The sequence below is a fragment of the Pocillopora damicornis genome, chromosome 3 (assembly GCF_964200805.1).
Source record: "Pocillopora damicornis chromosome 3, jaPocDami1.2, whole genome shotgun sequence".
Classification (NCBI taxonomy): Eukaryota; Metazoa; Cnidaria; class Anthozoa; order Scleractinia; family Pocilloporidae; genus Pocillopora; species Pocillopora damicornis.
In genome coordinates, this window is record NC_142672.1 from 20,342,753 (window position 1) to 20,358,806 (window position 16,054).

Here is a 16,054-nt window from a genome sequence, read left to right on the forward strand (position 1 = left end):
CAGGATTCCGCTGTTCCCTCCCGCACAACTAGGACTATCCAGGAAGAAGTTCCATTTTCAGAGCAGAGCGATCCTTGTAATTCTATTCTACGTGGCCCACATAGTCTTTCTGCGCCTAAAGCCAGTGAGGATTTGAGGAGAGACCATCGAATTCCAACGACAACAGAACGCCTTTCAGCTTCAACAGAATAGGATAGTTGAATTGCTTGCACTAAACCGGAATAGAGGCAAACTTCCACAACTTCGCGTTCCCACCTTTGACGGAAATCCCAATGGTTACCGCACCTTCGCTCGAGCTTACGAGAATTTAATTGAGTTTAGGACATCTAGCAGTACCGACAGGCTCTACTTCCTGGAGCATTTTATAGCTGGAGATTTTTAAGAACCTGTACGATCCTTTCACCACCTTCCACGGGATGAAGGGTACAACGAGTCCTACATGCTCCTAAGAAAGAGGTTTGGCGATGAATACCGCATAGCATTCGCTTACGAGACAATAGCTTTAGAATGGCCTAACATAAGAGCTGAGGATAGTATGGTTTTAGACCGCTTTTCGATCTTTTTGGCAAGCTGTAAAGGCGCTCCGGCAGGAAGCCGATTAAGCTTAAAGTTCGATCAACCGGGAAACATTTAAAAGTTTGTGCTTAAGCTTTTTACAATTTGAGATAGAGAAGGCGTCGTACAACCAACAACATTATGGAGTTACAACCCGGCAAAGCCTGTGGACTTCAGCGACCTCATTGTTTTTATTGATCTGGAAGTTAGCATAGTAACCAATCTAGTCTATGGCAGGATCTCTGACGGCATTAAACCAGAGACTGGTCAGAGGTCATGTGGTAGCAAGACAGTCCTGAAAAAGCTTGAAAATCTCAGTTTAGACGCAAGTAGACGGATGTGAATGTTCCCTTAGCGAGACAGGCCTGCCAACGCAAGTGAACCAAGCACTTGTGATTATCGAGAACAGAGTTTGCAGTCTCGCGAGGTACAAGTATCCGGTACTAGTCCCCTTTCCTCTCGCAAAAAAAAGCGTCGGTGTCTCCATTGTAACAGTAACCATGCCCTTAACGATTTTCTGCCATTGCGATGGAAACCGTACCAAGAAATAATTCAGTTTCTGGCGTCCAACAAACTGTGCTTGGGGTGCCTTCTCCATTCAGTATATTTCTAGGTTCTTTCCTCAGAGAAAGACCTGCAAAATCGCAAAACTGTTCAAGAAAGCACCCTTCCATTTTACACGCCAGTTCCCGTGAGAAACATACAACAGATATCGGTGTTGGCACAGACGATGAAGTTGACGCTCAAATTCGTTGCAGCATGGTAAACATAGCACATTAGCGGATGCCAAACGTCAGACCTTACATGAAAGTGGCAGGACAGTCATGGCCGTGATACCAGTCAAAGTGAAGCAAGAGATATTGATAGGAGCGTAATCACGTATGCCTTTTTATACCGAGTTATTGATGAAGCAACTAGAATTCAACGGTTGGCAGACAAAGATATCTCCATCGACCCTGAAGAAGAAATAGAGGGCAATGGAAAGCTTCCTTGTTCGTGATATGCCTATTTCCGACTTGGAAGAGAATGAGTGGATCAGCCTCTCAATGTTGTACACCAGGCCAAAGATCCCTGTATGTGGCGGCAACATTCCAACTCAAGTGGACATTGATCGGTGACCTTACCTGTAAGGGGTTTTCCTGCCTCATTTCCATGCCAAAGTCGCTCTCCTGATTGCTGGTGATGCTCCCTAAGTCCTCGATCCACTTGAGATTAAGCACTGTCAAGACAGAGGTCCCTACGCTTCAAGAACACGTATTGGCTGGGCGGTTACTGGACCCTTAGGTCGTCATTCACGGGCACCAGGCTTCTTCGCTAAAGCCGATCTTCAGCTCCAACGCATGTTTAAGAACTTCTACAATCAGGACGCTGAAGAAATAGTAGAGTTGAGAAATGGACATTCAAATCTCTTCAGCATTCAAAAATCGTCAGGCCAGCACCAAACAACATTTTTCAGGCTATACAGCGCCCAAACTGGTTGAAAAGGAAACTTGAGAGAGAGAGCCCAGATTGTTGGAAGGTTACAAACCCTTCATGGAAGACATTGTGTCTGAGGATTAAGCATGTTAAGTTCACCCCGATCAGAATAACCTCGAACAAAGCAGAACTTGGTACGTAACCATCATGGAGTATAACATCCCCATGGGTCGTATTTGCTCAGCCAAATACATGAGCAAGTCTCTCAACGACATGTTATGCAAGGGTCCAGACCTACCTAACTCACTTGTCAGAATTCTTTTAAGATTTCGCGCTGACAGGGTAGCAGTGATGGCACAAATAGAATCAATGTTCTACCAAGTCATGGTTCCAGACTGCGACAGTTCCTTTCTACGATTTCTTGGGTGGGAAGACGGCGATTTGGTGCGTGAACTGTAAGAATTCCAAAGTGGCGTACACCTCATCGGAGCCGTTTCGTCACCGGCTTGCACGAATACAGTACTGTGCAAAAGTAATGCAAACGATTATCGTCGTTTATCGCGATAATCGCGAGATATCGGCTATATTTGAGCGATATTTCCGTTGGAACGATTTATCGGCGATATATCGCAGGGCTATTGTTCTAAAAACCGCTACATATCACCGATACATCGTTGAGCTCCACACGAATTATCGTTTTCCCTGAGTGATATATCGTTTGAGCTTAGCGATATATCGTTTTTCCTGAACGATATATCGTTTGAACTAAGTGATATATCGTTTGAGCTCAGTGATATATCGTTCAAGCTCAGCGATATACCGCTACCGCCTATCGATATCTCGTTTAAACTAAGTGACATATCGTTGCAGCTTAGCGATATATCGTTTGCGCGTCGGTAAGATATCGCCATGGTTAAGTATTAGATCGGTGAGGTAACATTGCGCCGCTCGGCGAATTTTTCATCAGACTGATACTGTCTGAGTGAGTAGGAAAGTAAACCTCGTGTATCATTCGATTCCAAGTCTGTTTCATCAGCGTGAAAAGGGCAATATAATGAATTTAAGCCAGTTTCGCTACATACAGAGTCGGCTATGGTCGAAGTTTGCCACACGTTCGCTGCACATCAGTTAAGCAAGTTCGTTACTACACAAAATAAAACAAGTTACAGGAAAGACTATATTTATTTTGATACTATCGAACAAACGAGAATAGTGAGAGCGAGAAAAAGACAGCATGTGAAAACGGTACTCTGAGAGGGTGCAAAGCTTACTTTTTTTAACGCGTTGCGATGTGTTATTGCATCCCCATAGAAACCAACCTGTCTTTTCATATAATGTACCCGCGGGACAATAACGTTGACAATCAGTTTTAGCGTAATCATGCCGAAGGTTATTTCACATACGAGAAAAAGAATTGCTTGTCTCCATCAGGGAGGATTTTATCCCGTACAAATATTGAAAGCCTTGAGACACGAAAATCTACAAGGAAGCCCAGCAAGTGTCACCAGGATCATCAACAAAATAAAGAAAACTGGATCCACTGAAAACCGCCCTCGATCAGGAAGGCCGACAAAGCTTCTAGCAGATGCGAAAACTTTTACTGAAAAGCAAATGCGTATAAACGACGAGGCAACAAGCATTCATATTCAAAAAGAACTGGCCAAGCGTAGAATCGTTGTGAACTCCTCCATTGTGCGAAGATCGCGAGCTAAACAGGGATGGACGCTACAGCGCACCCATTACTGTCAACTGATAAGAGTAGCTAATAAGGTGAAAAGACTAGAGTATGCACAGCAAATCCTGGATTCCGGTGATACATTCCATAATGTCATAACTCTCTGATTAATGCTCAGTCTCGCTGGAACAATACAGACGTACATGCTACTGAAAGGTCGACGAGCCATTGAAAAGAAAACCGAAGCCTAAACATTTACTTAAAGTACACGTATGGGCAGGAATCAGCCGAAAGGGAGCTAACAAAGTATGCATATTCGATGGTATAATAATGCATAACTGTACTGCCGTATTCTGGAGTCAACCCTTCTACCATTTATCAATCAGACGCTACCAGACCACAGATCTATGCTGGATAATGATCCCAAACATACCTCAAGGCGAGCGAGGGCCTTCTTCGAGGAGAATGATATAAACTGGTGGCGTACTCCCTCAGAGAGTCCGGATTTAAATCCCATCGAGAACTTATGGCACGAACTGAAATTTTACTTGGAATCGAAAGTGAAGCCGAAAAACAAACAAGAACTGGTCGACGGAATAAAGGCGTTTTGGGTTGAGAGGGTGACGGAAGAGAAATGGGCTAAGTACATCGACCATGTCCACAAGAAAGTCGTCCTAGCGGTAGAGGAGGCTAGAGGGGCAGCAACGGAATTTTAAAGATAGATTTCCCAACTCAAAACAAAACGGCTCCTTTAATTTCACAAAAGTCGAAATTAAGAGATCCTCGCAGCTAAGAACACTACTGAAACGAATAGTTGAAAATCGGACCTGAAAAAAATTCAGGCGCGTACGGGATTTGAACTCATGACCTCTGAGATACCGGTGCAGCGCTATATCAACTGAGCTAACGAAATTAAGAGATCCTCGCAGCTACCTGTATCGTAGAAGTCATGGGTTCAAATCCTGTACAGGCCTAAATTTTTGTCCAGGTCCTATTTTCAACTACTCGTTTCAGTAGTGTCCTTAGCTGCGAGGATCTCTTAGTTTCGTTTCTTCACCGCAGTGCAAATATATGAATTTCATATATCTAAAATCATCATTCATCACTTGGATGATTTATTTGGACCCAACGCATTGACCAGCTCCTAGTTCGCTTGTTAGCTCAGTTGGTAGAGCGCTGCACCAGTAACGCAGAGGTCATGGGTTCAAATCCCGTACGCGCCTGAATTTTTTCTGGTCCTATTTTTAATAACTTGTTCCAGCAGTGTTCTTAGCTGCGAGGATCTCTTAATTTCGTTTCTTCACCGCAGTACAAATATGTGAATTTCATATATCTAAAATCATCATTCACAAAAGCTATTGACCAATTAAAAATTATCAGTGTTTATTAAAACGACTAAAACTATAACTAAATGCCTTTTTTACACTAAAAAAAAAATTATCTTGATATCTTATGCATGAAAGGCTTTGCACGACATACACCGTGAAAGTTGTCTTTTATGTTCCCCTATTATTTTACGCTTACAAAAACTTAAGATTGTTGATAAATTTAACAAACAGACAAACAATAATATTGGCACTTTTATGACCCGCTCTCTTAAACAATAAACAATAGACTACTCATGCATAGCCTTCATACCATCAATAAGTTTACTTTTTTTGCGCGCATGAGACCAAAACTGAGACAAAAACTTTGTTTTAGTTGAATTTCGCTCTCACACAAAAAAACAGTATGGTTAATTAAGGGCTAACGGAATCGGGCATTGATATTCCTTGTTTCCTTCCTTCTTCTGAGCACGTGCCACAAAAACTAAAGCGTATGCGTAGATTTCGTTAAACTCAAAAACAAGAATTTTAGCACTTTCAAATTACCCGCCTACTCACATAACAAAGGACTGAAATTAGCCCGTGGTTCCATTAATTCTATCAAAGTCGCTTTATCACGCCTTTTGTTCACATCCTTTCGCGCGTACTTAATTTAAATATGAAAAGCTCTCAGGAAGCCTACGCCTCTATTGTTATGGAGAACAAAACACCAAGTAGGAACCAGTCATCTGATAAAAATCTCGATCCATCTACGGGCTTCGATTGCTATAAGAGGGGAAAACTTAATTCATTTAACACAAACAGTTTTCATCATCGCACATAGAACCAAAATGGAAAAAATCATTGAAGAAAAACTCGTTTATATAGAGTGGAGCCGAAGTCAATATTCGGAAGTGTCTCGATCGGACATAGCTATAAAAGGTATGCTAGTGAAAATTTGTTATTTTACTTCGATGTATTGTATAATTTTCTCCAACCAAATTGTTTTATGTTGTTTTGTTTTGTTTTGCTTTCATAATTTGTGTGTTGAACTGGTAAGAAACACCCTCCCCCCCCTTGCGCTGCGAGAATTAATACTTGTTTTTCTGAGTTTTTTTTCTGTTTTTTCTTTCATTTTTTTTAGCTGAGGTTATCAAGGCCTATTCTTACCAGTGCCCGCAGCACTGACGAAACGAGCCGCGTGTGGGATACGTGCAAAGTTAGCATCGGAAAACGCTGCCAGCATTTTCGAAAAAATTAAAAAGAAAAGCGCCCAAACTAAACTTATCTTGATTTACGAATTTCATCCTAAAGCGTAGTGAACAATACTTTAATAAAATTATCTGTTTTATAAAATAACATCTTTTTTCGAATATTAAATCTAAATATTTCCCTTGTGGCCTGCCTCCTTTAACAATGCTGCAACGAGCTTCAAATAAAGTCCCATTTTAAACTGGCTGCATTTAGTATAATTACATGCACCTATTGACTACGCTTTCTTTGAATGTTAGCTTTGCTGACGCACTAAAATAACATTAACAACTAACATATACCAAAACATAATGGGGGAGGAATCTGAAATAACTTATAATTATTTCGCTTGAACGAGACATAGTAGACAAGCATTTCTCGCCACGATATATCGCAATGAGTCAGTCCTGATTCAGCGATAAATCACTGGAACGATATTTTACTGAAGCGATACATCGTGATGATGTTCTGCACGCTCTACGATATATCGTTTTCGCGATATATCGCCGGAACGATGTATCGTTGGAACGATTTATCGTCGGAACGAGATTTCGCAGGAAGGCTCCAATTTCTCGTCGATTTATCGTTCTTAAGGTGTCAAGAAAATGAACGATATATCACCGATATATAGGAAGAACAAAGCGCGATAAACGACGATAATCATTTGCAATAATTTTGCACAGTACTGTATCGCACTTCGTAAAACGACAGAAGATAATCAGCACAGCTTTCCTCCAAGCGTCACTAACACTGTTAGTAAAAGGAATTTCTATGTTGACGACTGTTTGAAGTCTCTCCCTTCCGAAGCAGACGCTATTCAGCACGTTGACAATTCTATGGGTCTTACTTTCACGTTGTGGTCTAAAGATAACCAAAGGGATCAACAACAGCCGTAGGCAAGGAGCTCAAGAGAGAATTAGATATGCCACCGACTGTTGAGTCTGTTTTTTGTCGAGTACTTTCAGAGAACATCTTCCCGGCATCGCATGAAAAAGTCAGTTGCGTGGCTGTTACGATACTGTGAAAACTTGCGAACCATGGCAAACCGTGAGAAACCAGCAAAGTCGGTTGAATCTATCTCTACCAGCTCTTTGCCTTAAGTCACCTTTAACGAGATGGAATTCGCAGAACTAGAGATCCTCAAGAGTGTACAGAAGTTCAATTTTCAGGAAGAGCTCGAGTCGCTAAACAAGAGTGAAAGTAAAGGGCACGTTAAGAAAAGTAGCTCTCTTCGAAGCTTGAACCCCATCTTAATGAATGATTTGTTACATATTGGTGGGAGATTGAGCTTAGCGTCCACACATTTGGAGCCGAGCATCAGATTGTTCTGCCAAAAAACAACCACGTGACCAGCCTCGTAATTAAGCATTATCGTCTGCTTTCCGGGCATTCTGGCAGAGATTTTGTCTAAAGTTTGGCGCGTGAGAAATTTTAGATTGACCAGCCTCGTAATTAAGCATTATCGTCTGCTTTCCGGGCATTCTGGCAGAGATTTTGTCTTAAGTCTGGCGCGTGAGAAGTTTTTCGATCAAGAATGCCAGTTTCGTCGTAGGAAGAGTACTCTCCTAGTGTGTTGACGGTCGCCACCGCCAACGCCCAGTCTGTGAACAGAAAATGGTTGACTTCCCTGTTAATCGTCTGACTCCCGACCGACCATCCTTTACGTCTGTTGGGATTTCCACGTGCTTGGCTATCCGTGCGAAAAACATAAAGATCGCACACAGCTTAGGAACAGATCTTTTTTTTGATGGCATCAAGACAATTTATAGGGAGAAGGGGCCAAGTTAAAGAGATCAGATCAGATAATGGTACCAACTTTACTGGAGGCGAGAGAGAGCTTAGGGAATCCATCGGTTCATGGAATCACAAAAAAATCCATAAGGTTCTATTACAGAAGAATATCAAGTGGATATTTAACCCCCTCCCCACCATACGGGTCAAATTACGGAGGCGTTGAAAAAGCTGTATTCGCACGTTCCAAAAGAAGGATTCTTTGTCTCGACGCAGGTGGAGACAAATGCAATATCTTGCCGAAATGTTTTTGAAACGTTGGTCCAGAGAAAATCTACCCCTGCTCCAGAGCAGACAAAAATGGACATCGCCTTGCACAAATCTAGCCGTTGGAGATGTTTTCCTTATCAGCGCAGAAAATTCACCTCGCAACACGTGGCCTCTTGGTAGGGTTGTTGAAGTTCTCCTCGCGGTTTGGTTCGACGTGCCAAGGTGAAAGTAAAGAGAGCTGTTGTGGAGAGACTGATCGATAAACTTTGTTTGCTTTGGAAGCTTGAGCTTTTCCACCGAAACGACTTTCGTGTATCTCATGACTGTATTTAATCGGGGACTATTGAAAGAGATACTTAGAACTAATTCAATTAAAATATAAGTGACTCGCAGGTACTCCGTACTTAGGAGCCGGTATGTAAGTTCTAAGTGCGAAATTTTTTCGTGTTGGATTCTTTGCGTGTTTAAAGTTCATTATTTATGTATTTTCACCCCGTAACTAATGAAAGTGTTACTGCAGCATTCCCACCTAGTAATTTCTTTTCCTTTGCGTTCCTACTTACATTTTTGTGTTTTTGCACGAACATTTTTCTTATTGTTTTCGCATTCTTTTCACTCACGGCGATTTGTATTCTGTTAAATTTTTCGCATAATTCTGCTTTGTTTAATTCAATTTGTAAAAGTTTCCCAAAAAAATTGAACATCGGAGTATCAGAGTGCATTAGGTTAACATTGATTCCTTCACTGCGATCATCTTTTAGTTTTTTTGTCCTTCATGCTCGCAAGTCACACAACTCTTGTAAGTGTCTTTCCCTGTCCGACTGTATTTCCTCTGTTGTTTTGCGTTTTTCTATTCCTTCTACTTCGTAATAACTTGTAATTATTTGTTCCTTTTAGCAACCACGATCAAACGTAATGTAAATAAATTTTGAAGCGTTCGCGTGTTGAAACCTGACTTTGTTAGCAGTCACAAAAAGTTTATACTTATTGTTTCATTGGCGCCTTTTTATTAATTTTATTGCCACCTAGTTGCCGCCATATTGCTACTTCGCATAATTTAACGATGTACGTCTAGAAGTAATACGCCTTTTTTCTCGTTTTTCACGCGCGGTTCAGTAATGTACCATCGTTTTCGCTCGTCCTTTTCCTTTCGGTTTTTTTTTTTGGCCGTAGCAGTTTTGCAATTTCAGTATCAATCTTGGTTTTTTTGGCCTTACCAATGTAAGGGTTTTATAGTCCTCTTGCCGTCGTGTTGTTTGTTATTTCTTTATGTCGCATATTGTTTGTTACGCCGTTGAGAAATGTAAGTGAAGTGTGTCAGTTATTTCTACGAGGCGTGGAGTTGTTTATTCTGTGGCCACAAATTTCGCGTAATGCAGTTTCGCAAAGAGTGCAATTAGTTGTCAAGCCACGCTACCGAAGAATCTACACTGAAGTTAAGTTATGACTCTCAATTTTAAAGAAAGGTCGCGGCACACGAAGCTGAAAACGTCCCATAATACCTCACTGAAATAAAAGTGAAAAACATAAACTTATCAGTCCAGTTTAGTTCGTCTGCCGACGTTGCGACTTCAGTTCAGTGTAATAATCGACCAGAAATCAATGTGACTATCTTGATGTCTGGACTACACAACATTATTTATACGACAAATACAGATAAGGAATAAATTCTTCGGCAGCGAAATTTGAACCATAAACAATTACCCAATACCAAAGGAAGTAAAAGAACGCCAATGATAAGAAGCACTGCATGAGCCAATTGCTAGTACTGCTCTCACCATTGCAAAGCTCAGTGGCCAACTTGTGTGGGTGTTTGATTCCGGATTGACAGGTCGGCATTTAAGCCCAGGCCAATTCATTGTGTTGTGTTGTTAGGAAAGAAATTATGCTCTTCAGCCAGGGGTTAAAACCAGATACAACGAAAATTACATACACAACGAAAACTACCGATGAAGTTCCCGGCAATGGGCTATCGTTCCCTCTAATGGAAGTATCTTTACTATCAGTCTCCCAATGCTTCAGAAAGTAACAAAAGATCTGGCGGTAATGGGCCATCAGGCTGGCGATAGTAACCTATGGTTCAAGATACGGTCAGACGACGCGTGCTCATCAACACAACCACGCTATGTTCAGCGTTAATTTTCTTTTAATTTTCAAGTGCAGTAAAAGGCACGAAAATACTTTGCATTAAGGTTTCATGGAAGTACTGGGTCAACGACTTATTGGTTATCTATTCGTAGCTTTCTTTATATATTTACTTATAGTTTTTGCGATGAAGAGATTAAACGTTCAAGTGTCATTCTTATCGTAACAGTTGTATTCAGCATATACTTTACACGTTTTTAATGATATCTTGATAGGTACTTAAGCAACAACAAGCTGAGGGACTTGCCCCATGGTATCTTCAGTAATTATACCCAGCTGGAATGGCTGTAAGCCAAGACTCCTTTTTATCGATCTGAAATTGAGTAACAAATTCCGTAACTAACACGTTCGTAATGTTCGTGATAAGGATGTGAGTAGCAGTGAGCTAAAGAACTCCTCTCCGAGTAATCTACGGTTGTAATGCCGAGCCTTTCTAGCTCCCAAAAATCATGACTAGCTCCCCCCAACCTTTACATGAACACCTTAAATACCCCTGAACTCATTTCTTCAGTCATCGTGTCAGTGACACTGACTGAAGTGTGATCTTGGAGCCCTATCGTCCGCGTGAGGGTAGTCCTGAGAGGGACTGTTTTTGTGACCTCCGCCGGACTTATCAAAACGTTGGACACTGGTTCCGAAAATTGCAAAGAGAGCGAAATTACGAAGGGCGAAACTTCCAGTTACCTCGACTGCATCACTGGCGATGCTTTGGTGTCACTGATCTCGGGAGGGGAAACAAATTTCTAGCTTTAACTTTTCCACAAGAAAATGAAAAATACCCCCACCTCTCTGCCCTGCTATCTACCCAATACTCTCCCTCCTTTAGGCTCTTAGTTTATATAGAGCTACCCAATCTAAGAATTAAGGCACAGTCCCCCAAAATAAAAATTCTCGTACGCAGTTCTAGTTAAGCACAAAATAGGTTAGATTCATGGCTGATAGAAAATAAAGGATTACGCAGGTTTTTTTGAGCCCCCATATCAAAGCATGCAAGAAAATACAGCAGTTGCCGGATAAACCCTTTAATTCAACGTTATTATCGAATACATCGTAATGAACACCACCCTCTATTACTTCTTGGCAGGGAAATGAGCAACAACCCGTTGAAGGAAGTACCATCAGGCATATTGAGTAACAATACCAAGCTGTCCATTCTGTAAGTTAGGACCCTTTCTCCTTGTTGTAAAGAGTGCCAAAAATCCTTCTTGCATTAGGCAAGCTACCAGCAGATCCGAGCACACTGACTTTTTTAAACATTCATAGTTCTGATCAGATAGAGGCACAGAAAATTGAAGATGAAAACTGAGATTGAATGAACCAATCAAACTCCTTACAAGAAAACATTTGCTGGAGAGTGTGGAACCAGGGTAAACAATCTGATATAGGAACAATATCTTGTAGAATCCCTCAGGTCAATTTTGGACCCACTTTCCTTTTTGGTATAACTTGGCACCTGCGAGGCTTTCGAATATTTTCATGGACACGTGCTCGAACAACAATTATCATTTAAGGAATGTTGATAATAACTTGGCCATTCCGTTGCCAAAGACTGAATTTCTAAAGAAGAGTTTGAGCTATAATGGTGCTAAGATCTGAAATTTCTTTCCAAATGAAGTACCTAGTTCTGAAACTTTAGCTTCGTTTGACGAGCTTATTTCAACCAATACACCAACTGTGAAATAATTTATTTCTTATGGGTTATATTTAATGCATTGATAGTTTAAGTCATGAACATTAGTGTATACATATGTCTTAAATAGTTTTTAGCTTTTACAGTTGGTCCACGCCTCTAGTGGAAACCAGCTTTCCATAATGTTAATGATAGGGTAGCGTATTTAAATAAAGTTAATCTATCAATCTCTCTGGTGATTTTCTCAGCTGTGGCAAACAATGAGTATATTTCTTCCTAAGCGCCACTGAACGTTGATAACACCACTTTGAATTATTTTTGGTAGGTTTTTAAGAACCAACAAGTTGGAAAAATTGCCATCGGGTATTTTTGATAACAACATCAAGCTGACTTATTTGTAAGTTTGGAGCCTGCCTTATTAAGTAAAGAACGCGTTAAATCCATACCACTTCAGCGAGAATATCATCAGAACTAAGCAGCGATTTCAAAATTTTCCTTAGCCACATCCTAGTTTCTTTGAATAGTCACCTTCTCAATCACGACATTCCTAAATTTAGCACGATAAGTTTACTCGCACAAAAAATGGCCAGTTTGGTTGAAAAGAAAACAAATATGAATTATTTCATATAAAAACTTCACAAAGAAAACTCAGTAAAACAAAGAAAAGCTTCTATAAAATATCATCCAGTGAATCGACATCACAAAGTGTCAATCTCTAAACTCTGTGTACTCGAAACAGGAAGAGGTCAAATGAACAGTGAGTTACTCGTTAACTTACCAATTACATAATACATCTTTGTAGTATGAAAGTCACAATGCTCTCTCATATCATCTATGGTGCTCAACTTCTTCCTAATTTTTACCACACTGACATCTTAAAAGGAAATAAAGAGGGGATAACCATGGAATGTCTGGAATACTTGTATTAGTTAAAGCATTACAGTAATTAGACTTAGTTGACAAAGTGACAAAATGTACTATTGTTTGATATATCAGTCTTAAAGTACTTGGCATCCACCGATACAAAAAGGCTAAGTTTTTAATTCATCTTACATGAAAGAGAGATATAGCTATTCATTGTGCGGTGATTATCTACCTTTATGAAACGGGGCTTATAATACGATTTATTAATCCATTCAAGCACCTCTCAGCCTAATTACTTTTCGTGTGTTGAGGTGGAAAGGGGTGATGGCCACTAGAGGCTTATATTTGCTTCCTTAGGGGAGGTGAGTTCCATCCCATTGCGCTTACTTTTAAATCTGCTATATAGTATGCGTTTGTTAGTTACATAAAATAAACGATAGACCATCAATGAAGCAACACAAAATAAGACAACTGGTAAGGTCGAATTAATCGTACGCAAGTCACCAATTTATTCTAACATTCAAGTTGAAACTTGTAGCTTGGTGACGTTATCTCACTTCACTGGTTTTTCAGGCTCCAAAAGTCAACAGTACCGGAAGTAGCTTCAACAATGAATATATCTTTAAACTTTTCTCGCTAAACAAATTATCAAAAACATGTTAAGAGTATTCCGAAGTTAGTGTTCTGAATTAGAATTTCCTTTACGTTCGAAGTTCTTTGTCGTATCATAAGTCCTTGTCAAATACAAACTCCTAACTTTGGCCTTTTACAAGCTTTTCCATGATAAGCTTCCTTGATAAAATACTGGTATAGCTTGTTGAAAAGCAAATCCAGTAAACCTATTTTTGCCAGCCAAAGGGAAGGGCGTCCCATTGTCTCGTTCAATCGCACTTGATTTTGTATCTGCTGACAAGGAGAAGTTCGTTAGTTACGTGGGAAGATAAATAGAAGACCCTCAATGGAACAACGTTAGAAAGTTTCATAGTCTTAATTTTCAATTAAAGAAAAATCCGCAAAGGATTTTTTTCATACACTTTCACGGAAAAACATTGTATAAACTTGTGCCTATCAGGTTTTTTCCTTCCCAAATTGTAAGGAGGTCTTGTTATGGTAGCAAGAGCTATTGTGACCTTGTAGAACCATGTGCTTTTTAGCTTGTAGGCCATCAAACTTGTTCAAAGTTCATTTTACCTTGTATTTTCTGATATTTCGGGCCGCTAACGCTACACGGTTGCATGGAAAATTTTCAGCAAGACATAAAGCAGCTTTTAACCTGTGTTTTAGTCGAATTTAAGCTGAATCTGACCCGAGACACGGCGACAGAATCTTGACAAATATGACGTCGCAAGCAAATAGCAGCAGCGCATCGGTTCCAAGCATCCAACAACGCAGCAAATATTCACGTATAAAGTTCCGGTTATTTCAAGGATGGATCTTCGAGAAGATTTATAAAAGAACAGCAAAAACTAACTTCAGACATGGAATTTACACTCAGTTTATACTCGAGGCTGGACGACTATCAAGTAGCGACTTTCATGAGATGTTTCGGGACAGAAGCCCTCAATATGCACTCCAGTTTACTCTTTGCATCCAAGGAAGAGAAAGGTAGGATCGATGAAGTCTTAGAGATGTGGAATAGGCAAAACGAACAGAATTTTCAAGCGATAAACAAATTTCAGTCAGAATAGCGCAACCCTGAGCGGCTCAGCGTTCGACCGTCGATATCTATGCGGACGACACCATTCTCAGTTCCTCATCCGACGTGACAAATGGACTTTTAAGCATCACATCCAAAACAGCCAATATTATGTGGATCAACTGTTTGGTCGAACTGTTCAAGGGAAAACATAATGAGAGTCTTCATGCTTCAAAAACAAATTTCAGTCAGAATAGCGCAACCCTGAGCGGCTCAGCGTTCGACCGTCGACATCTATGCGGACGACACCATTCTCAGTTCCTCATCCGACGTGACAAATGGACTTTTAAGCATCACATCCAAAACAGCCAATATTATGTGGATCAACTGTTTGGTCGAACTGTTCAAGGGAAAACATAATGAGAGTCTTCATGCTTCAAAAACGCGCTGCACGAGTTATCTTGGAAGCTGACACAAGGTCGAACAGGGTAACTCTTTAGGAAATTAGCGTGGCTCCGTCTCTATGACGAAGCTAAGTTTAAGAAGAGTACTTTAGTCTTAAAGAGTTTACAAGGAAGCTGTCCTGCTTATATGTGCGATCTACTCAAGTCTAATGCAGACCTACACAGAAAAACTGGTCCGTATAGTAAATTAAATCTCGCCTGCCCTCTTTTCAATCGGGAAACCGAGGAAGGGAGCACCTTTAGCGTATCTGCGACAAAAAACTGTGGAACCAACTACCCATTAACCTATAGAAAGAGGCGACAACAGTTGGTTCTTTCAGAAAGGCCTTTCACAGACTTTTCCTATCGAGCTATGATGAAGTAGAACTTTTCAGTTCGAATGCGATTTAACCTGACCCAAGCGGCATATTTTATTTTATCCAGTTTTTAGCTTATATCCATAGAGGCCTTTTGACCAGTTTTATAATCCTCTAATACATTTGAATTCTAATTATGGTGCTTTTAGTATCGAGGGCCACTAGTTCATTAGTTGAATCACTGTTGTTGTTATGTGTTGACCTCCTTAAATAATGTTATCATTATTATTATTTTTATTGTGGTACATAATTCACCGAGCTGAATAAGAAGAAGTTCGAATTCAAATGAAACGAGGTGCCATTCGTAGGACTTGTGATGACGAAGAATAGATTGAAGGTAGATCAAAGGAAATCGGACGCTACAGTCAAGATGGAGCGACCAACAGATGTGTCAGCAGTGCAGATATTTATAGGGCTAGTGAAGTATCTTTCTAAATTTCTACAAAACCTTTCAGAAATGTGGGAGCCACTATACCGCCTGATATGCAAGAATGCCGATTGGATCTGGACTTATGAACACAAAGATGCCTTCGAAAAGATCAACAACACTTTTTCTAAAGCACCAGTACTCAAGCACTTCAGCGAGAGTGACGTAGTAGAGGGCCAAGGAGATGCTTCCAAGGATGGGTTTGACTTTTTACTGATGCAGAATAGTAAACTAGTAAAATTTGCAAGTCACGAGTCACCCCCGACACGAGAGAGGAAGTATTACCAGAGCGAGAAGTAATTTTTGGTCCTGGTCTTTGGCATGGAGCAT